Consider the following 22,826-nt stretch of genomic DNA (forward strand, 5'->3'; position numbering starts at 1 on the left):
CAATGGTGCCATCTCAGCTCACTACAACCTCCGCCTCCTAGGTTCAAGTGATTCTCCTGCCTCAGCCTCCCGAATAGCTGGGATTATACGTGCGCACCACAACACCCAGCTAATTTTTGTATTTTTTAGTAGAAATGGGGTTTCACCATATTGGCCAGGCTGATCTTGAACTCCTGACCTTGTGATCCACCCACCTTGACCTCCCAAAGTGCTGGGATTACAGACATTAGCCACTGCACCAGGCCAACCTGTGCTCTTTCTACTGCACTCATGCCTTAGGGTGTGCACATCTAATGGTATTTACAGGGACTTCATAGTACAATGGTATGCTACATGGACACAATGTTCAATCATATAATGAAAAAACATAAGTTATTTTTATTATTGTGTCAATGAAAAAGTCTCAAGTTAGAACCAGTATGTTTCTAATACCTGTCACCTCACTAACCTTTTCTTTGTTCTTTTTTTTTTCTGAGACAGAGTCTCACTCTCTCACCCAGGCTGGAGTGCAGTGGTGTGATCTTGGCTCACCACAACCTCTACCTCCCAGGTTCAAGTGATTCTCATGCCTCAGCCTCCCAAGTCGCTGGGATTACAGGTACACACCACCGCACCTGGCTATTTTATTTTATTTTATTTTAATTTATTTTATTTTATTTTATTTTTTTTTTTTAGTAGATGGGGTTTTGCCATGTTGGCCAGGCTGGTCTCAAACGCCTTACTTCAGGTGATCTGCCCACCTGGGTCTCCCAGAGTGCTGGGATTACAGGCGTGAGCCACTGCACCCAGCTAACTAACACTTTCGTATCTCACTTGAAAAAAAGAAGGATCAGACCCTAGTCTTGGCAGTAACATCCATACGCGCGCGTGCACACACACACACACACCCCTACACACACACACACACACATACACACACACACACACACAAACACTTAGTTAATTTTGTGGTAGGAGGTTTGCAATTCCTTCTGAAGTAAATTTATTTGAAGAGAAAAGGAAAAAAGAAAAGTAACTTTCTAAAAGAAGAGCAACCAGTTCATGTACTGGCAAAAGTTGTATCCAAAGTTGTGAATTCTATATGTGAATTACGTTCAGAATGTTTTTCTCAACCATGCATCTTTTCCTGGGCAGGAGCACTTTACTTGAGAAAGAAAACATGTTTTATCCATAGTTTCAGTAATGAGGCCACTAAAATATTAATTTTCTGAGCATTCTTAAACATAACTGAATCAGCTTCAATTTGCCTGGATAGATAGACATTTTAGTGGTTTATAGCAAAATGTAATAAACTGAATAACTGTAGGCTTTAATGTAATCTCACACAATCCTATTACATCCCAATTACTTATTTGACATTTTAAGGATAGTTCCTGCCTAAATACACACAATCCTGCAATTCCGAATGTCTTCTTCCTGTGTTGTTCCAAGGCAATCAATAGATCAGAAAGAATTAGTATCTTGCTGTGTCCTCCATTTGTAATATACACTGTCCCAGGAAGGCCTAATGCATCCCTCCCAGGCATAATAAATGTTTAGTGAGCACTGTTTGTGATAAGCTCTCCACTTTTCATTCCCACGAGTTTCAGGGCCATCATAACATCTTTTATTTCCCTTAAAGTAATGAACAAACCCAGGATCAATCCTACTGCTGCTTACAATGCATCAGAAATGTGGGAGGGTGGCTGAGTTCAGCATAGCTTTTACACTGTAAAGAAGCTCCTTTTGAAAGTTAAACTTCAGGGAGTTGGGGAGAAGGGTGAGAGAGGGGGTGAGGGATAAAAGATAAAATAGGGTGCAGTGAATACTGCTCGGTGGTGGGTGCACCAAACTCTCACAAATCACCACTAAAGAACTTACTCATTTAACCCAACACCACCTGTACACCCATAACCTATAGAAAAAAAATAAATAAATGAAAAAGAAAGTTAAGTGTATAATGTATTTAGAGGTAGATGACAGGAGCAGTGAGTCTATATAGAATTATGCAGATTGAGATCTGTGGATAGAACAATCAACATGAGGTTCAGTTGTCCCCAGTCACTTCCACATAAGTGATGAGTTTGCTAAATGATTATGATATTATATGATTATGAGTCAGTGAATGTACTTATCCAAAATTAAATAAACTACCATTTATTGAACATCTATTATGTAACAGGTTCAGAGCTGTATTTGTGGTAAACAAAGCAACATAAAATGTATCTGTCCCTGGAGACTCTTGGTTTAGGTAGGATGAAAAGTAGACTAAATAAATCATAGTATAATGCGATGGGGACAAAAATAAAGGTGAGTGCCAGTTGTGAAAGTGGCACCAAAGAGGTTGTGATGGGCTCTACTTGGAGGAGTCAGGGCAGAGGGGCATAAGTGGGGTCTTGAACACTGAGTGGGAGTTATAGAAGCTTGAAACAAAGGTGAAGGGAAATGGAAACTGATTCCAAGCAGTAGGATTCATTTTAAAATGTAATGAAGTCTTTCTAAAATTGGTACTATCCTGGAAAAATAACTGTGTTTGAGGTTTGTTAGGACTGCACTCATTTGCAGCTTGCAGGAAGCCCAATTAACAGCGCTTTCAAAAGGTAGATAGTTATTTGTTTCAGGCAACAAGAATAGTGATTGTAGGCCAGCTGGGTCTGGGATGATGGTTTAGTGGTGCATTTGTAAAGTAGGCTCTTTTCATATTTGCCCTCCACACACAGTAGAGTCCAGCCTTAGCCCTCGCATTTGTGTTTCTTGGTCAAAGATTGCTGCTGAGGCTTTGGGCTCATGTTCACATCACAATCAGGAAGATGGAAGAAGAAATGAAAGGGAGAAGGGATGTCACACCAGGTCTTTTCTTTTTTTTTTTTTTTTTTTTTTTTACAAAAAGAAAAAAAAAAAAAGCTTTCCTGAAAGTTTCTTCAAGAGATTTCAACTGATGTCGCTGTCTAGAAAGAACTTGGCCATCCCACTTAAGCACAAGGGAGTCTGAAAACCAAGAATGTTAGCTTTCCAGCCCATCACTGAGGAAGGAGAGAGAAAGAGAAAGAAAGAGAGAGAGAGAGAGAGAGAGAAAGGAAGAAGAAGAAGAAGAAGAAGAAGAAGAAGAAGAAGAAGAAGAAGAAGAAGAAGAAGAAGAAGAAGAAGAAGAGGAAGAAGAAGAAGCAGAAGAAGAAGAAGAAGAAGAAGGAGGAGGAGGAGGAGGAGGAGGAGAGAGGAGAGGAGAGGAGAGGAGAAGAGAGGAGAGAAGAGAAGAGGAGAGAGAGAAAGAGAGAGAAGTTGTGGGGGGACCTGTGGCTTGTTTGTGAATAGCTCGTTCACAAAGTATAGCAAAAGGTCTTGTGAGACAGTTTTAAGCCAAAATCAATAATTTTAGCACTAAATGTTTAGGTCTTATATTAGTCAAGGTTCTCGAGAGGGACAGAGCTAGTGGGATATATGTATATATGAAAGGAAGTTTATTAAGGAAAATCAGCTCACATGATCTCAAGGCAAAGTCCCACCATAGGCCATCTGCAAGCTGAGGAAGAAAGAAGTTGGTAGTGGATCAGTCTGAGTCCAAAAGCCTCAAAAGTAGGGAAGCCGACAGTGCAGCCTTCAGTCTGGCCAAAGGACCTAGATCTCCCAGCAAACCACTGGTGTAACTCCAAGAGTCCAAAGGCCAAAGAACCTGGAGTTTGATGTCCAAGGGCAGGAGGAATGGGAGGAAGCATCCAGCATGGGAGAAAGATGAAAGCCAGAGCTCAGCAAGCCAGCTCATCCCACCTTCTTCCACCTGCTTTGTTCTAGCCTGGCTGGCAAACAAGTGGATGGTGCCCACTCACACTGAGGGTGGGGCTTCCTCTCCCAGTCCACTGACTCAAATGTTAATCTCCTCTGGCAACGTCCTCACAGGTACACCCAGAAACAATACTTTACCAGCCATCTATGCATCCTTCAAGTCAATCAAGTTGACACCCAATGTTAACCATCACAGGTCTAAACATCTAAAGGAGGTAAAAACATCTTCTGAGTTCTTCATTTTGTAGATGAAATAACTCACTTGCTCAGGATCACACAGGTAGCTAGTGATACGGCTGGAACTTGAATTCAGGTCATCTGGTTTCCAGTCCTGGTTTTTTTCTCATTGTATGACTCCGTTCTCACACTGCTAGAAAGAGCTACCTGAGACTGGGTAATCTGTGAAGAAAAGAGGTTTAATTGTCTCATAGTTCCACAGGCTTACCAGAAAGCATGATTGGGAAATCTTAGGGAACTTACAGTCATGGCGGAAGGTGAAGAAGAAGCAAACACCTTCTTCCCATGGCAGCAGGAGAGAGAGAAAGAGTGAGGGGAGAAGTGCCACACACTTTAAACCATCAGATCTCATGAGAATGCACTCACTATCGGGAGAACAGCATGGGGGAACCGCCCCCGTGATCTAATCACCTCCCACCAGGTCCCCTCCCCCAACACTGGGGATTACAATTCAACATGAGATTTGAGTGGGGACACAGAGCCAAACCGTATCACTCCTGTACACTAAACTGCTGTGTTGAACTTAGATTGTGGTTTACATTGATCTCAAATCAAATTGTTAGTTACAAAATATTAAAAGTTTCTATAATTATTATAATCTGCATAGAAAAACAATAGCTATAAGAAATAAAAAAACTCTGGAAGAACCAGAGAAGACACCTGAGCAAATATTGGTAAAATAGCTCAATGCACTGCAGGTATCTGGTTACTTACTTATCCCTGGAAGGGAGATAAAAAAATACCAGGCAAGAATAAAGCTTCCCATCTTTTGAGGCACAAAGATTGAAAACAAAGTTGGTTCTTCAAGTGGAATTCAACTAGCCTAGAAAGTGATTGTCAATTCTTTCTCCTAACCCTTCTTCAGATCTTCAAAAACAAGGTAATATTCCTCCACAAGAAAGCTACTTTTCAGACCTGTGGAGCCTGTTCCTGAGGAAGCGCTCCTGCTTATCACAGAATGTCTAAGTGTTTGTCAAATGATAGTTTGCAGAAAGGAAGAAAATAGATGGGAAAAAAAGTCCACAAAGACACTTCTTCCCTTTGCAGTAACAAAACCTGTTGCCAAATTATTGCCTCTTATAATAATAAGGGAAGGCCACTGAACATTCACACTGCAATTTAAACGATGGAGAATGCAGGTTATTTTATTAAAATGCATGTAAATATTGATTTGGAAAGAAAATTATGTGAAAATGTTGCAGTGACTCAATAAGGAAGCAAGTGTGCCAAATATAACCTTCCACTTCTAAGCATTTTGAGAAAGAAACATAATAGAAACAGATACACAATTCCTGTATACATTTCTGCACATTCTATCCATCATCACACATTCATGCAAATGGTTAACCAGATAGTCTGTCTGAAGTCTGTCACCTTCATGAGTCAAGTGTGTTGGTGGCTTATTCTTAAATTTATCTTTAATGTCTTTGTACCCCAGTAGCATTTTGCACTTTCAAGTAATATTTTAAAATTTGTGTAAATTACTGTAATGTCCTCTCTGAATTCCAACATTTTGAATCTCTACTCTTGAATCAATGTGGCAATTCATGGTTCCTGTGACATACCACTGATGCAGGTAGAACTTTATTATAATTCCATAGTAAAATAATCATATTTTATTTACTTGTGCTTGGCATATTGTAAGCACCCAGAGATTGATGGGTTCAATCAATTTATGCATGTCTTTTCAGCATTCAAATGGTGTGCCTTGCAGTGAAACAGAATGATTCGTTTTACTGAAACACTGTGTGGAACTCTAGGTAGACTTTGAGTGTGACTGCATTCCTCTCATTTCGTTGAGGTGAAGCCACTGAATGAATTTAAAGTGTAAATAAATTGTGTATAGTATATGTATTATATGCACATCAGCAAGCATGAATCACTGCATTGATCACAATCATGGGAATTTTACACCTATTGTCAGTTCTTAGACTTTGTTTAAGTCTCTGGTTTCTGGTACAGTCTTCAGTGCACTGAATGAAATGAAATACTTGTTTTGAGTCTGTTCATCAGGTTGGAAGGGGATGGAGTTGAGGATGTGATAGAACAGAAGCTGCAAAGTGACATGGTCCACACTGCCTACAAAAAAGACTGGGGTGCCTATGGCTTTTGGAAAATGAAAAATTCCAAACATATACATATAGAAACAGAATAATAAAATCCCAGGTACCCATCTCCAGCTGTGACTAATATCCACTCACAGCCAATGTTTTTGCATTGATATTTCTCCTCACCTCCTGTTTTGATGCAAGTCTATATTTACATTCATAGCTTTTCAGAATGTAATTCTAAAAGACTCTTTATGAACATAATCACAGTACCAATATAAAATCTGTCAAAATCAACAGTCCCTTACCATAATTAAACGATTATCCAATATGTGTTCCAATTTTCCTGATTTCTCAAATTATATTTTGTGGTTTCTTAAAATCAGGATATGAGTAGTATTGCAATCCGTTGCTGTGCCTCTTAAGAGTCATTTTATCTAGAGTCTTCTCTTCTATTCTTTTCCTACAATGTATTTGTTGGAGAAGATGGGCTGTCTGTCCTGTCCCAGTCTGTATTTTGCGGAGTGCACCTGTGGCATTGTTCCCTTCTCCTCCACATTTACTATAATCTAGTAGTCAGATCTGATGCTTTGATCAGTTTCAGGTTTGATTTTTGCTTGACAAAACCACTGTGCAGGTGCCACTGTGTTCTTCTATCAGGGGCACGGAAGATCTGGTGGTCTGTCTTTTTGTGATGGTGCCATGACTCCTTCTGACAAGTTCCCATGGTACGTCATGGGGATGAGGGTTTGATGGACAATTAGTAGCTATTAGTAAGTTATAATATACCTGAATATCACAGATTGTGTGTAAGTTTCAGTCCTGCAAATAATTGGTATGCATTTAAAAAAGTTTATAATATTAATCACTGTTATATCTTTATTATTTTTTCTGTGTGATTTTTCTAAGGTGTCCCGCCAGTCCTGCTAAGCAGAAAGCACAGTTTCTCTGTGTCAAAGCCTCTTCCATGTTGCTGTGCAGGGGCCATCTCTATCTTACAGCCTTTAAGCCAGCCCAGACTCCCCTCTGCTGTCCATGGACCTTGGCTGGGTCTGTATCAGGCCTTTTGAACCTCTAGATGGAAAGTCAGGGCTCCATCTCTTACTGTCTCAGGTGGCTTCTTGGCACTTAGACAAAGAGACACACTTTCCCTGCAAACCAGCTCTGTACACCAGAGAGAATCTCAGCCCTCCAGGCCAGAGGTCTTGAACTCTTTTCTCCCAACAGGAGGCCTCAGCTCTTTATGTTTACATACGGATAAGAGACTCCTCAAGTACTCAAAGTTGCTAAATGAATATCTGTTCCAAGGTGACTTTCTGTTCTTCTAGCCTGAGAAGCTGCTGCCAGCTTTTTTTTTTTAAACAAACTAAAACAAATAAATGAACAAAAATTCAATTTCTAAGAATTTTGACTTTAACCATTTAATCCATACTTACAGAACGCTATGACACACAGAATACTGTTCCATAGCATACATTCCAAACCTTTTTAATGAAGAAAAATATTTTACATCGAGATCCATTTTACCTACCTACCTACACACACACACACACACACACACACACACACCCCCCTTTGTTTCATTTAGCGAAACAAAATATTGCTAAATGAAACTCATTCTCTCTGTTTTCTTTTCTTTTCTTTCTTTTCCTTTTTTCTTTCTTTCTTTTTTTTTTTTTTTTTTAAGATGGCCTTACTTTGTTGCCCAGGCTGGAGTGCAGTAGCATGAGCAGAGCTCACTGCAGCCTCAACCTCCTGGGTGCAAGCATTCTTCTTGCCTCAACCTCCCTCCTGAGTAGCTGGGACGACAGGCACATGCCACCGTATCCAGCTAATTTCTTAAATTTTGTGGAGGCAGGGTCCCACTATATTGCCCAGGCTGGTCTTGAACTCCTGGGCTCAAGCATTCTTCCTGCCTTAGGCTCCCAAAGTGTTGGGATTATAGGCATGAGCCACAACACCCAGTCAAAACTCATTCTCACTATGCGAGAAGCAGGCTGCTACTTGCTACTCCTTCCTATTTGCTTCCATTTTATACTATGTCATTAACAAAAAAGGTGGTTAGGCCACTAAGTTGATTTTACCACTGAATAACAACTTGTAAACTGCAAATTGAATAATACAGCTGTGGGAAAACTTTCTGGGCTAATATAGATCCAGGCACATAGCAGATGCTCAATAAATATTCGTTGATATACATGATCCTTTCTCTTACAGGTCTTTGTGAGATAAGACACATGTACATTAAAAATAAAGATACTAGGGCCGGGCGCGGTGGCTCAAGCCTGTAATCCCAGCACTTTGGGAGGCCGAGACGGGCGGATCACAAGGTCAGGAGATCGAGACCATCCTGGCTAACACGGTGAAACCCCGTCTCTACTAAAAAATACAAAAACCTAGCCGGGCGAGGTGGCAGGCGTCTGTAGTCCCAGCTACTCGGGAGGCTGAGGCAGGAGAATGGCGTGAACCCGGGAGGCGGAGCTTGCAGTGAGCTGAGATCCGGCCACTGCACTCCAGTCTGGGCGACAAAGCGAGACTCTGTCTCAACAACAACAACAAAAAAATAAAGATACTATACAAGAATAAATTATATAAAGAGGCTACATGCATTAAATCACAAGGCAGTAGCCTAAGATTAAAAAAATCAAAAAGTGATGCAGATGGTTATTTTGTGAGTTAAGCTAATAAATGCTTATCCTTTACAATTGAAATCTAAGCAATTTATTTTTCGTGATTAAATATCTGATATTTGGTATCAATTCGTATTTGATCTTTAATTGTGAAACATTTATGTCATAACTAGAGAAGTCAGCTAACTACAGTAAAGGGAGAAAGAGGAGCCCATTTATAAACCATAAAGTATACTTTTGTTTAGGCTCCAAGTCCAAAGGGTAATAATTCACTGAAAAATTTATTGAAGAATATGCTCTGATGTGTTCTGTTTTAATTTTAAAACTTAGGAAAGAAGGAGACATTTAGATTTCTCAAGTGCCTTACAGTGTAACACAGTCTATTCCAGTAAATAAACTTTTATTTGCAAATATCTCAAATCTGAGTGGATTTTTTTTCTTAAAACAGCTTAGGGATGTAGAAAATTGTTTCTTACAGATCTGTAAAGATTTAGCAATAAAGAGTTAAGACAGTAGTTTCTAAACTTTGTGGTATGTAGGCATCACCTGGGAAACTTTTACAAATTCAATAAAATTCACAAATGCCTGTCTTGTGCTGCTGGTGATTCTGATTAAACTATATGAGGTGCAACCTGGTGAAGGAACGTTTATTAGCTTCCCAGGTAATCTCTAGGTGTGATAAAATGTGGGAACTGTGTTAAGGGAACTGCTGCCATCCTCTACCCCTAGAAGTCTTCAATATCATACGGTGATGGTCTGTCCTTGCCTTGGCTAAGGTGTACAGATGAAAATGTTTCTGTTGGAAATACCACCCTTTTAAAAAACGGAACGCTTATACACTGTTGGTAGGAGTGTAAATTAGTTCAGCCATTGTGGAAGACAGTGTGGTGATTCCTCAAAGACCTAAAGACAGAAATTCCATTCAACTTAACAATCTCATTACTGGGTATATACCCAAAGGGATGTAAATCATTCTGTTATAAAGACACCTGCACATGTATGTTCATTGCAGCATTATTCACAATAGCAGTGACATGGAATCAACCTAAATGTCCATCAATGACAGACTGGATAAAGAAAATGTGGCACATATAGACCATGGAATACTATGCTGCCATAAAAAGAATGGGTTTATGTCCTTTGCACAGACATGGATGGAGCTGCAGGCCATTATCTTTAGCGAACTAACCCAGGAACAGAAAACCAAATACCACAGGCTCTCACTTATAAGTGGGAGCTTAATGATGCGAGCACATGGACCCACAGAGGGAAACAACACACACTGGGGTCTTTCAGAGGGTGGAGGGTGGGAGGAGGGAGAGGATCAGAAAAATAACTAATGGGTACTAGGCTTAATACCTGGATGAGGAGATAGTCTGTACAACAAACTCTCATGACACATGTTTATTTATGTAACAAACCTGCCTATGTACCCCTGGCTTAATAATACAAGTTAAAAAAAACTTAAGATGTTTTTATGTATGATTTCAAGAGAAGTTAAAAGATATGAACAACAACAATAGCAATAACAAAACAACAGTAAAACTTTTTTTTCACATTAAAAAATCTCCCTTTTAGGACAGATGTGATATTTGAAAGAGGAGTGGCATTTTGATATTTAGGTTATCGAGCTAATTTAAAAATTCCTAGCTATTAACCTAGGAAAGTAAGTGTTTACTATGTAGGTATGAGAGGACTGTTTACTGAAAAACTATTATAAACTCCCAGATCAGCAGAATTTTACGTTTGCTTCAGGGTGATCTTATGTTTTTGTGGACCTGGGATGAATTATAGAGGGATATGAACATTGTGTGAAACAGAGGTAGTTCTGAAGGTGATTCTGAAAAGAGTATGTCAAAGTCTCATAAATGCGCAAAACAATTGGGTTTTTATTGAATCAGATGGGTTGGTGCATTTAATGGAGATGGGAAAAACTACTGAGGAAGGATAATCCAAAGTCGAATTGAGATTGACATTTTGAAAAAGAGCAGTAAGTGTTGGATATAGCCTGGGGGTTCATCACTCTCTAAGTTCTATTAATATGCTCATTTAACCAACTACAAGGTGGCAGAGTTTAATGAATGCACAGAGAATCACCTATTTGGCAATGAAAATGAGGTGCTAAGTCAGTTGTTCTCAGACTGGCTGAACATTAGAATCACCTGGGGAGCCTTGAGAAGTCCCCGGGCCTCATATCAGTTACATCGGAGTCTCCAGGATGGGGACCAGGCCAGTGTGCACCTGTGGGTGGCAAACACTATATCAAGTTAAGAAAATAGCAGATGCCACCCGCAGGCCTCTCTTCCTGTCATTACAGGCGTAAATGACATTTCTGGGGTGGGGTGAGAGTGCATAATTACGGTGGAGTTCTGGAATTGAGAAGACCTTCTAAAAGTTAGAACGTGAGGTTTGCTAAAGCATTTTCCTTTTTAGAGAATTTTTGGGAAAGGGGTTTATTATTACAAATCTTGTTTTATAGAGTGTCTCAGAGGCGATCCATAAGATTAGGGGCTCTAAGATACTGAAACCTAACGTACCTGTGAGTTTTTCTCGATAGCTGTGGTATGGGCAGGATGCACTACATTTCTACTTGTGTGCCATTTCCATCTGATGGGCGGTGACTTCCATGGGGACAGCTTGAGAGAGATTCTGAGGCCAGGTCCAGCTGCGGCCGAATGAGTTCTGGGGTTGCTCATGACATCTGCTACGGAGGTGGAGGTGAACTGTGGAAATGGCGATGCCACATTTTTCCTGCCTTGGGTATCAAGAAAAGAGTTGGAGTTCTAAGTTAGAAAGGGAGAAATGAAAATTCCAGTTCTGCCTCTGTGGTGATTTAAACGTATGTCATAAATTCTCTGATGTACTTCCCCCCCAAAAATGGAGTCTACTTCTTCCATTGAGAGTGGGCTGGACTTAATGATTTGTTCCTAAACCATAGAATGTGATTGAGGTGACACTATGTGGCTTCCAAGGCTGAGTTCTAAAAAGGATAAACTTCTATTGAGCTCTCTGAATTTTGGATTGCTCACTCTGAGGGAAGCCAGCTGCCATGATATGAGGATACTCAAGCAGCCTGTGGAGTGGCCCATATGGAGTATGACTGAGGCCTCCCACCAACAGCCAGTGTCAGCACGCCAGCCATGTGACTGAGCCACTTTGGAAGCAGATCCTTCATCCCCAGTCAAGCCTTCCAATGACTGTGGTCCCAGTCGACGTCCTGACTGCAACCTCGTGAGAAGTCCTAAGCTAGAACCACCCACCCAAGGCATTTTCAAACTCCTGATTCACAGAGACTGTGTGATGCAATAAATGTTTATTATTGATTTAAGCTATGAAGTTTTGGAGTAATTTGTAATACAGCAATACATAATGAATTCAGCTATTTAGTAGCTTTGTTCTCTAAGTTTTGGGTTCCCCTTCTGTAAAATGGAGATAAGCATCTCATAATGTAGTTTTGAAGATAAAATGAGTGAATAGTAAAGCCTATCATTGACTGAGTTCATGTGAATACTATTACACGATCTTGTACTGTGCCAGCTTGTGAATTAACTGAGGGTGTTACAGACAAAAGCCTTTGGAACACGGGCCAACCTACACAAGCAATCCCTAAGCAGTGGGAAAGATGGTGTTTTCAGTGATGGTTGTGGTCTTCTTGCATTGTGTAAAGTCTGTTTCTGCCAATGTGGTCTTTCTTAATATCGTAGGTGTAGACAAGTCAGACCTAGGCATTAAATTTGAATGTTATCTTCCACATGTGTAGAAATTACTTAATTGTGAGAATTCAGAGGGGTGGCATTTAGGGCAGGTTGATCCCCTTCATTATGAAAATAAGGAACCATCATGGGATGACTCAGGATCTGGGAAGCAGTGTTGTCTACAGCCTTGGTTTATTTTTTATTTTTTTTTTATTTGGGAAGACCAGGATTCAAATACCAGCCTTTCCCTTTGTCTATGTTGTTTTGGTCAAATTACCAACCTCTCTGAGCTTCTAGTATTTTGTGTATGAAATGTGACTAGTAATACCTACTTTATAAGGCTGTTGTGAGTTGTATTGAATCTCAGTATGAAAGAGTATCTAGTACAGTCTCGATATTTAATAAATGGTCAGTAGAGGTGATTAATATTTCTTTTTGAGCCTCAAGTTGAGTTCATTCCACACAACATTCCTATGAGGTAGGTGCTACTTTTATCCTTATTTTACAAATGAGGAAACTGAGGCCAGAGGCATTAGTCCAAGGTCATACACTGATTTAGGGGGAGAACAGAATGTGAATCCAGGCTGTCTTGCTCCTAAATCAAACATCTTTCCTTCTCACTATTCCTTCCATGGAAAGATTATGCATGTATGTGTATATGTCTTAAATCTCTTTATTGGAAGAAGGTGAGATCTAAATATATAGGCAAATAGTAGTTAAAAAAAATATATACACACATATATTTTGAGTCAAGGTTTCACTCTCTTGCCCAAGCTGGAGTGCAGTGGCACAATCGTGGTTCACTGCAGCCTCAACTTCCTGGGCCCAAGCATCCACCCATCTCAGCCTCCCAAATAGCTGGGACCCCAGGCATGTATCACCATGCCCGACTAATTTTTTTTAGTTTTGTAGAGATGGGGTCTCCCTATGTTGCCCAGGCTGGTCTCAAACTCTTGGGCTCAAGCAGTCCTCCCACCTTGGCTTCCAAAACTGTTGGGATTATAGGCATGAACCATTGCACCCAGCCAAAAAATATTATTTTTCTTTTTCTTTCTTTTTTTTCTTTTTTTTTTGAGATCGAGTTTCATTCTTGTCACCCAGGCTGGAGTGCAGCGGCATGATCTCGGCTCACTGCAACCTCCGCCTCCTGAGTTCAAGCAATTCTCCTGCCTCAGCCTCCCAAGCAGCTAGGATTACAGGCACCTGCCATCACGCCTGGCTAATTTTTTGTATTTTTAGTAGATATGGGGTTTCACCATGTTGGGCAGGCTGGTCTTGAACTCCTGACCTCAGGTGATCCACCCGCCTCGGCCTCCCAAAGTGCTGGAATTACAAGCGTGAACCACTGCACCTGGCCATTATTTCTAATATTTGTAGTTTCTGAGTAGTTGGTTCCTGACCATGCTTTGGATTTTCTCATGCTTGACTCTTTTCTTCATTCTGCCCACTTGAAACTTCTAAGGGAATCTGCTTTGAAATTAGACCAGTGAATGAGGGCTTGGGAACTATTTCACAGCAGTTAGAGGGAATTAGGTGTAAGAAGAAATGCATCCATCAGTCACATTCCATGAATGCTCTCCAGACCTTGAACTCATACTTGCAACAAGGCACCAGGCATGAGTTCAGTGAACTAACAGCTTGGCCACATGCTTTGGCTTTTGTGAAACACTTTTCTCTTAGACTATTCCCTGTGGGGTTAAGTGGACAATTGTAGATCACAGGGTCTTTTGTCCAGATTTCCAGCTTCTCTCTGAGGGGTGGGCCCATATTTCTTGTGCAGGCGCAGAAATGGCTTCTTGGTTAGGGGAGAGCTGTGTTGTTGAAACTGGTGGTGTTGATGGTTAACAAAGAGGCATAGGTGTCATCTTGGGCTGCTGCTGGCCACTCAGGTAAGCCTCCTCCCACTAAGGTGGGGTCAAGGTTTGTAAATCTAGAAACTTCAATCTCTAGACACACTAAAAAAGATTTGTGTACGTATGTTCTCATTCATAAGTGGGAGTTGAACAATGAGGACACATGGACACACAGAGGGGAACATCATACACCAGGGCCTGCTGTCGAGGGGTAGGGGGCAAGGGGAGGGAGAGCATTAGGACAAATGCTAATGCATGTTGGGCTGAAAACCTAGATGACGGATTGATAGGTGCAGCAAACCACCATGGCACATGTATACCTGTGTAACAAACCTGCACGTTCTGCACATATATCCCAGAACTTTAAGTAAAAAAAAAAAAAAATTGTGTATTCATATACTTCAACAAATATTTACTGAGAGCCTACCACATGCCAGACATAGCACTAAGCACTGGGTAGAAACCAGCACAGCAAATTAATAATTTAGAGTGGAAAATATGATCTCAACAGATTAGAGTGTGCCAGTGCTCGACTCCTTTACAGCAGCAGGGACTCTCTGCCCCTCCCTTTCCTCCTCTTCTTCTCTGTTGTCATTCCTCTGTTTTCTCTCTAAAGCATCAATGCATATGCAGTATGGATTTGGAAGGAGTACCTTACTCCAGATAATGTGGGTAGGGTGGGCAACCAGTGTCTACCATGTGGTAAATGCCCAATGACATAAAGAAGATTCTATTGTAAAGTCCTTAGATTTTCGATGCATACAAAAATAAGGAGTTGATTGCTTTTCAACTGCGTCCTCCTTCTCTGGTCAAAGTGACTATTCTCTCCTTTTTTTTTTCTCTCTCTCTCTCTCTCTCTCTCTCTGTGTCTTTCTCATCTTCAATCTCTTTAACAATGTTTAACACTTTCTTCCAGACCTTTTCAAATCTACCCTTTCATTTCAAGTCTAAACTGGACCCAGCACCTCTCATGTTGGGTTACAAGTCCCAGCAAGGAAAGGGGGTCAAGGAAAGGGACATGCGACCCTGAGCAAGAGGGACCCCCTGTCACTCCCTGGGCTGTAGGAACAGAGACCATTGGGCCTGTTGCTGTTGTGAAGAGGCCTGGCTTCTTCCAGGGAGCGTCTGGTGATCACCATGGCTGGGCCAGGGCACAGATGCACCACCTGAATTGGCTGATTCACCCTGATATCTCTGTCTTCCACCTTTCAGCAGCATCACATGCTAGCCAGAATTTAGTAAGTGAGGACAAAATGAAATCAGGGCAACCTAGGGACCTCTATGCGAGCTTCTAAAGGTATTGCACTGAAACCACTGGGCTGTGTCCCTACCCAAATCTCACCTTGAATTGTAATAATCCCCATGTGTCAAGGGCAGGGTCAGGTGGAGATAATTGAATCATAGGGGCGGTTTCCCCCATAGTGTTCTTGTGGTAGTTAATATGTCTCAAGAGATCTGATGGTTTTATAAATGGTGGCTCCCCTGCACAAGCTCTTTTGCCTGCTGCCATGTAAGATGTGACTTTGCTCCTTGTTCACCTTCAGCCATGATTGTGAGGCCTCCCTGGCCACGTGGAACTGTGAGTCAATTAAACCTCTTTCCTTTATAAATTGCCCAGTCTCGGGTATGTCTTTATTAGGTGAGATGGAAAAGTCAACACCACCAAAGGGGCTTCTTTTTTTTTTTTTTTTTTTTTTTGAGATGGGGTCTTTCTCTGTCACCCAGGCTAGAGTGCAGTGGTGTGATCTCGGCTCACTGCAACCTCCACCTCCCTGGTTCAAACAATTCCCCTGCCTCAGCCTCCTGAGTAGCTGGGAATACAGGCGTGTACCACCATACCTGGCTAATTCAAAGGGGCTACTTTTCTAATCTGCAAGAAAAATTATATTTTTGAACAGACAAAGAGAGAAAATAAGAGGCACTGGCATTCTACAGTCTGTCTGTTCTTTGGCCATCTGGCAAAAAAGGGGTATCTTAAATTGATCAGCAGAGCGGGGTGTCCTGGAAACGGCATGGGCATGGTAAACAGCCAGGCTGAGTCTGGACCCAGTTCTGTGGCTTGCCACCTGTGTGTCTGTAGCAGGCCGCCCAGCCTCTCCAAGCTTCTCTTCCTCATCTACAATAAAATGACCATGACATCTTTCCTACCAAGGCTGCTGTGAGAAGGAAGGAGAGGAATGTGAACATGCCCAGCTTTGTGTCTGATACACAGTTGGTGTTCAAATACCAATTTCTGTTCCCTAAACCCCATCGGAACCCATATTTCTTCTTTCCAGACACCATGCCAGCATAGATTTAGAAAACAAAATCACTGGGCTTGACTTTCGAAAAATATTTACTTTTTCCAGACTCAGCCAGTTTAACCAAGGTAAAATGTTTAGCTAAGTGGGGAGAATTCAACACGACCCCCATTCCTGCTCAGCTGGCTCTGGAACTGCTCTTCTCTGATCAGTTCTGGGGAAAATCAAAACCCAGCAGCCCACAGTGCTCCCCACAACCCACGGAGGGCGCCTGGCTATTTCTGGAATGAAGGACATGGAAAGTGGGTCAAGTTCTGTTTTTGCAGGTAGGTGGGGGCCAGAGCTCCCTTCCCCTTGAGGCTCTACTGTGTACCTGGGGTGTCGCTGGCCAATGCCTGAACCCCTTAGGGTGAACCCCTTAGGTAAGGCCCCGGTGTCACTGGGCCTTTCTAGGCTGCAGTGGGAGGCAGTGGCATGGTTAGAAATCACTTCCCTCATTCTCATTTTGTGAGTTTCAGGACCATCATGATGGGAGCGGTAACAATAATCCCTTATATTTGACATGACATTTTAATTTCCAGAATATGTTAGTCTGCATGGTCTTATGATCATCTTCCCAAATCCTCATAATTTCCACTGGTAGGAAAGTGTTAGTCCCATTTTACAAATAAGCAAACAGAGTCCCAGCAGTGGGAGGTTTGCCTGAAGTGAGGTTTTACCGCAGGTTATTGCCAGTGCTCCTGGCACATTTGCATCTGAGCATGGTGGGTGAGCGAGGAGCTGGGCCCCTGACAGGGCCTGGTAGACCCGCATTCCTGCCCAGCCCTGCTGCCCCTTGCTGTGTGCCCTGGGCCGGGTGGTTAGCTTTGCCAAGGCCCTGGCTCCTGGCTTCCTGGAGGCCGGTGCTGTGCTAAGGGGCTCTCCTTGGCAATTTGAGAGCAGGCGTGTGCAGGCCTGCAGGACGGCCACGTTTACACAATTCCCACTCTTCCCCCAACACCCACCGTGAGCTTCCCACAGATGTGTGGAAGCCAGGAAGAGGTGGACCTCCAAGAACCACAACGCTGCTGGCAGCTTGGCTATAGCAGGGCAGAGATGCGAGGGGGCAAGAGCCCTGGAGAGTGGGTCACAGGGCCCACCTGTGCCTTGTTATGGTTCCTGTTAGATCTGCAGGTGGAGGGAGGATGGGAGGCCTGGACTTGGCCTCAGACCTCCAGGACCAATGGATCAATTGAAAAAAAAATGGCAGGGAGTGTGTCGCAGGGGAGTGTGACCTGGAGGCTGAGGGCAGGCAGGTGGCATCTGCGATCCCACCAGCTTTGGCCTGGCTGGAGGCTTTGGGCAGGGATAGAGTGTTTCTGCTGACTCTGTGTTTCCTTCCAGACTCTGCCTTTCTCTCCCTGTACCCTGGAAAGGAGGAATGACAATGTGATTGGTGAGACACAGCCCAGCCAAGACCCCCCTCCCCTTTCTCTGGAGAGTGAACAGGAAGGACACATTTCTTTCAATTCCTCCAACTAGAAGGCATTGACTCTGCAGGGGAACCCCTGTCCAGGCCAGTCCTGCTCCTGAATGCATCTGTTTAATTGTAAGACTCAGTATTCAGAACCCACCTACCCATGGGGGAGGCTGTGTTCTCCAGTATCGGGTTTTTTTTTTTTTTTTTTTGGTCTGTGTGTTGTTGTTGTTGTTGTTGTTTTGAGATGGAGTCTCACTCTGTCTCCCAGGCTCGAGTGCAATGGCACAATTTCAGTTTACTGCAACCTCCACCTCCCAGGTTCAAGTGATCCTCCCGCCTCAGCCTCCCAAGTAGCTGGGATTATGTATGAGCATGTGCCACCACGCCCAGCTAATTTTTGTATTTTTAGTTGAGATGGGATTTCACCAAGTTGGTCAGGCTGGTTTCAAACTCCTGAGGTCAAGAGATCCACCCACCTCGGCCTCCTAAAGTGCTGGGATTATAGGTGTGAGCCACCTTGCTCAGCCTCCAATATCAGCTTTACCAGAAATAAAGCAACATTGCACCCTTTTTAGGCAGTTTCTTTCTTTCTTTCTCTCTTTCTCTCTTCTTTCTTTCTTTCTTTCTTTCTTTCTTTCTTTCTTTCTTTCTTTCTTTCTTTCTTTCTTTCCCTTTCTTTCTTCTTTCTCTTTCTTTCTTTCTTTCTTTCTTTCTTTCTTTCTTTCTTTCTTTCTTTCTTTCTTTCTTTCCCTTTCTTTCTTCTTTCTCTTTCTTTCTTTCTTTCTTTCTTTCTTTCTTTCTTTCTTTCTTTCTTTCTCTTCCTTCTTTCCTTTCTTTCCCTTCCTTCCCTCCTTCCTTCCTTCTTTCCTTTCTTTCCTTCCCTTCCTTCTCTCCCTTCCCTCCCTCCCTCCCTCCCTCCCTCCCTCCCTCCCTCCCTTCCTTCCTTCCTTCCTTCCTTCCTTCCTTCCTTCCTTCCTTCCTTCCTTCCTTCCTTCCTTCCTTCCTTCCTTCTTTTTTTTTTTTTTGACAGAGTCTCGCTCTGTCATCCAGGCTAGAGTGCAATGGCACGATCTCGCTCACTGCAACCTCTGCCTCCCAGGTTCAAGCGATTCTCCTGCCTTAGCCTTCCAAATAGCTGGGACTACAGGTGTGCACCCCTACGCTCAGCTAATTTTTGTGTTTTTAGTAGAGACGGGGTTTCACCATGTTGGCCAGGATGGTCTCGATCTCTTGACCTCGTGATCCACCCGCCTTGGCCTCCCAAAGTGCTGGGATTACAGGTGTGAGCCACCATGCCCAGCCAGTATGGTATGTAATAAGTACATGGCATATGCACTATTTTGCCTTTCTAGCATCAGGGAAAAAAATTGGTAAGCCAAAGAACGTCTGGCTTCAAAGATTTCACGCCCTGTGTATGAAGAAATTTTAATATTTTCTTTCTGTGCCTGAATAAGTCTTCTTGCATGCATTCATTCTGGAGGCCGTTGCTCTGCAGAAGTATGGCTCCAAGCATGGCTTGAACACCAGCTGCTGGTCTGTGATGGGGTGAGCATGGGCTGAAATGTAAATCAGATCTGTTGCTAGACCAGTTCACTTGTTTCTTAGCCAGACTATCCTAAGAAAAGGATCAGCAGGTTGCTTTTCATTTTGGTGTGTGCTCCTTGTTGTGGATGGGCACATTGAGAAGCACTGCTCTAAAGCTTGAGCCTCTTAAGGCCAGGAGCCTTGTCTTCATCATCTTTGCTTCCTCATTGTAACCCAGGGCTTGGAATATTACAAATGCTGGACACTCTCTTCTCCATGCTTGCTGTGTGGCTTCCTGCCTAGTGATGGACTGTCCCTTGCTTTTCACTCTGCCTGCCTTTGGAACTCCACCCCTTAACCCCTGGTCCCTAAGTCCCTTCTTTATGTCAGGTTTAAATGTCCTCTCCTCTGAGAGTCTCCCAGTGTCTCTTGTGCAGAAGAAATGCTCCAAACCTCTAAGGCAGCGTGTCCGTGGTTCCTTTCTTACAGGGGCATTGCTTACCTCTCAGTTAGTTTACGACTCCTCTCCCCGGCCAGCTGTAAATTTCTTGCAGACAGAGACTCTGTTCTGCTTGCTGTCTTTAGGACCCAGCCTACCTTCTTTCTCATGATATGTGTTGAATAAGTATTTATTCCATAATTAATATAATGTAATACACTCATTGTTAAGTTCTCAGTGATCTCTATTGCCAGGACACACATTTCAACGTGAGATTTACAGAAATAACACTGCCTATGAGGAACCTCCCTGTCTGTACAAACCAGCATCCTTAAAATGCTGCACTAATTGGCTTAACTCTGATGTACCCTAAGCTCTACAAGTTACCTAACATATTAAACACTGAATTCAGTGGGTGGCGTGGGGTAAGCACTCAATAAATATTGCTGTTATCATTTTTTTTGTTGTTAATGTTACCAGGCATGTACTTTTGTGCGTGGTCTTTCGGACTGAGAAATGTCATTTTTTTTTTTTTTTTTTTTGAGACAGAGTCTTGCTCTGTTGCCAGGCTGGAGTGCGGTGGCGCAATCTCAGCTCACTGCAACCTCTGCCTCCTGGGTTCAAATGATTCTCCTGCCTCAGTCCCCTGAGTAGCTGGGACTACAGGCATGTGCCACCATGCCCAACTAATTTTTGTATTTTTAGTAGAGACGGGGTTTCACCATGTCGGCCAGGATGGTCTCGATCTCTTGGCCTCATGATCCACCCGCCTTGGCCTCCCAAAGTGCTGGGATTACAGGCATGAGCCACCGCACCTGGCCAAATGTCATTCTTTGTTGAGTGGATCAGGAATGATCCTAAGCCTTAGAATAGCAGTTTCAATGGTAAGAATTTGCTCATTCTCCAGCCTGGCTATTTTCTAAACTACCCTTAGGCGGAATCGTGTTGTGTGGTATTCCTCACAGCTGGTGGCTAGCTGGGGATGGGCAGTCCTGGCACAGCTGGGGTGCCTGCTGGCATGCATAGTGCACGCTTGAACATTGGCATGAAGAAAATTTTCTAAAACTCCGGGGGCAAGGGAAGAGAGGACAGACCTGAACTGTAAGCCCAAGTTCCATGGTCACTAAGCTCTTTGGCCTTGAGCAAATCATTTCCATTTTGCTGCAGCTACAGTCTTGTGGGGAAGCAGAAGTTGGTCTTTTATCCCACTTGTCCTTCCCTCCGGACTTCCTCTATTTCTTTACACTGAGTCTTCTACCAGGCATTCAGTGAGCCTTTCAAATGTGCTCTCAGGAAAGCAGACACCATCAGGAATTCACACTTCAGTGTGACATTGATTCTGAGAGTCCCTTCCTGCGGTGCTACTGTTGATTCTTATTATTTAGAGTAGTTACGTCCTACAAAGTTGCCACAAACACTGAATTAGGGAATATTTGCTTCCAGGGGAAATACAGCATGAGGTTCTCTTGAGTTTCTGGTCACACCATTTTTACCAGCTGATCAATATATAACCTTGTTTTATGTATATTTCAGTCTGAAGACACTTTTAAAAATATGTATTTCTTACAAACAGGTAATTAAATGCAGTGTTTTAAATAATAAAACAATATTTTAATTATGATAATGTGATCATAAATTTCTTTGGCTTTCAGCCTCACAACAATGCTGTCTGTCCACTACACTTTTTTGTGGTTGGTTGTCATCTCGTGAATCCACAGATGTTGTGCTTTTCTGTGTTTTCCGTAGCTTCGGCATGCACTGTAGATGTTACTTTAGCACTTTCCAGAGAGGACTTACACACAGTTTGGTGTGTTTCCTCTTCCTTTTCTGGATGTACTGCATTGTTGATTCATTAATATTGAATTAATGGCCAACAGCACTGTAACTCATGCCCTAATGTACCTCATCCAACACAAGTATTTTCGCCTTCCTTTATTTAGGAACACTAGACAGCACTTCAGCACCATGCAGGAGGGCCATCTCGAACAGCGAGGCCACCAACAGAAAGCACAAAAATATGAAAAAGTGACACTAAATAGATCATGAAAAGGATGCTTGTTTATAGCATAAGAGCTGAAACAGGAAGGCAGAGGTTTGCTTTGTTCCACCTCAGCCGGGCGCATGAGCGTCTGCAACTCAAATTTTGTTGCCACTCTATGCATGTCTGTGAATGGCTTTGAAAGTGCCCAAGTTTTAGGACTTACAAATAAATTTCAGTGAGTAGTCAATTTCACAATGAGGATATACAGTACTTGCATTTTAAGCTCTCTCACTGTACAGGAAAATGTGTGTTCCCTGTAGGAGGAATTTCCAATGAATGGGTGGGAAAAGTTTTGGGGATCAGGAGATTTCTTTCTGGACCAGGATGTTACTTCTAGGGAGGTTCACTCAAACCATGACCTCTGGCCCCTGTCCTGGGGCTCATGAGGGACACTTGCAGGGACTCTTGCATACCACTCCACTGGACATGAGACCTCAACATCTTACTGGGCACTGCTCCTAGCAGACTTCTTTGCTCAGTGTTTTGAAAACTCCCCCCTCACCACTTTCTTCCTAGCCCTATTCTGTAATGATTTTGAGATGGAAAAACATATATTGCCCTCAGAGGTGGTGTGAACGCTTCCAAATGAGATAAAATAATATTCATGTCTTCTGACCTCCCAGGAGACCAGCAGAATGCTGAGACATGGTGCATGATGTGCTAGGCACTTTGCGTGTGCCTTCCCATTCAGTCCTGATGGCTCCGAGGAAGCCTTCGTGATCTCATTTACAGCTGAGAACTCTGTAACTCAGCAAGTTTAGGTAAATCACCCAAATTTGCATGGTTATTAAGAGGGAGGATCAGGACTTGAATTTGGGACTGCTACATCCAGTGGCCCTTAATCAAAGCAGACTAAAAGGCAGGCAGTCCCTATTTCCTCTAGTCGCAAGCTGGAGTCTTG

The 22,826-nt window shown here is 42.7% G+C and overlaps 1 long non-coding RNA gene across 1 annotated transcript; it reads right to left on the minus strand.

Annotated features, from left to right (window-relative positions):
- Positions 1–2,120: 2,120 nt before the first annotated feature.
- On the minus strand, positions 2,121–11,351 carry LOC141409870 (uncharacterized). Its single transcript, XR_012432542.1, has 2 exons — positions 11,212–11,351; positions 2,121–4,158 (listed from the first exon to the last, which is right to left on the minus strand). It is a non-coding gene; the product is annotated as an uncharacterized lncRNA (long non-coding RNA).
- Positions 11,352–22,826: the final 11,475 nt, after the last annotated feature.

This window comes from Macaca fascicularis, chromosome 3 (genome assembly GCF_037993035.2).
Source record: "Macaca fascicularis isolate 582-1 chromosome 3, T2T-MFA8v1.1".
NCBI classification, from domain to species: Eukaryota; Metazoa; Chordata; class Mammalia; order Primates; family Cercopithecidae; genus Macaca; species Macaca fascicularis.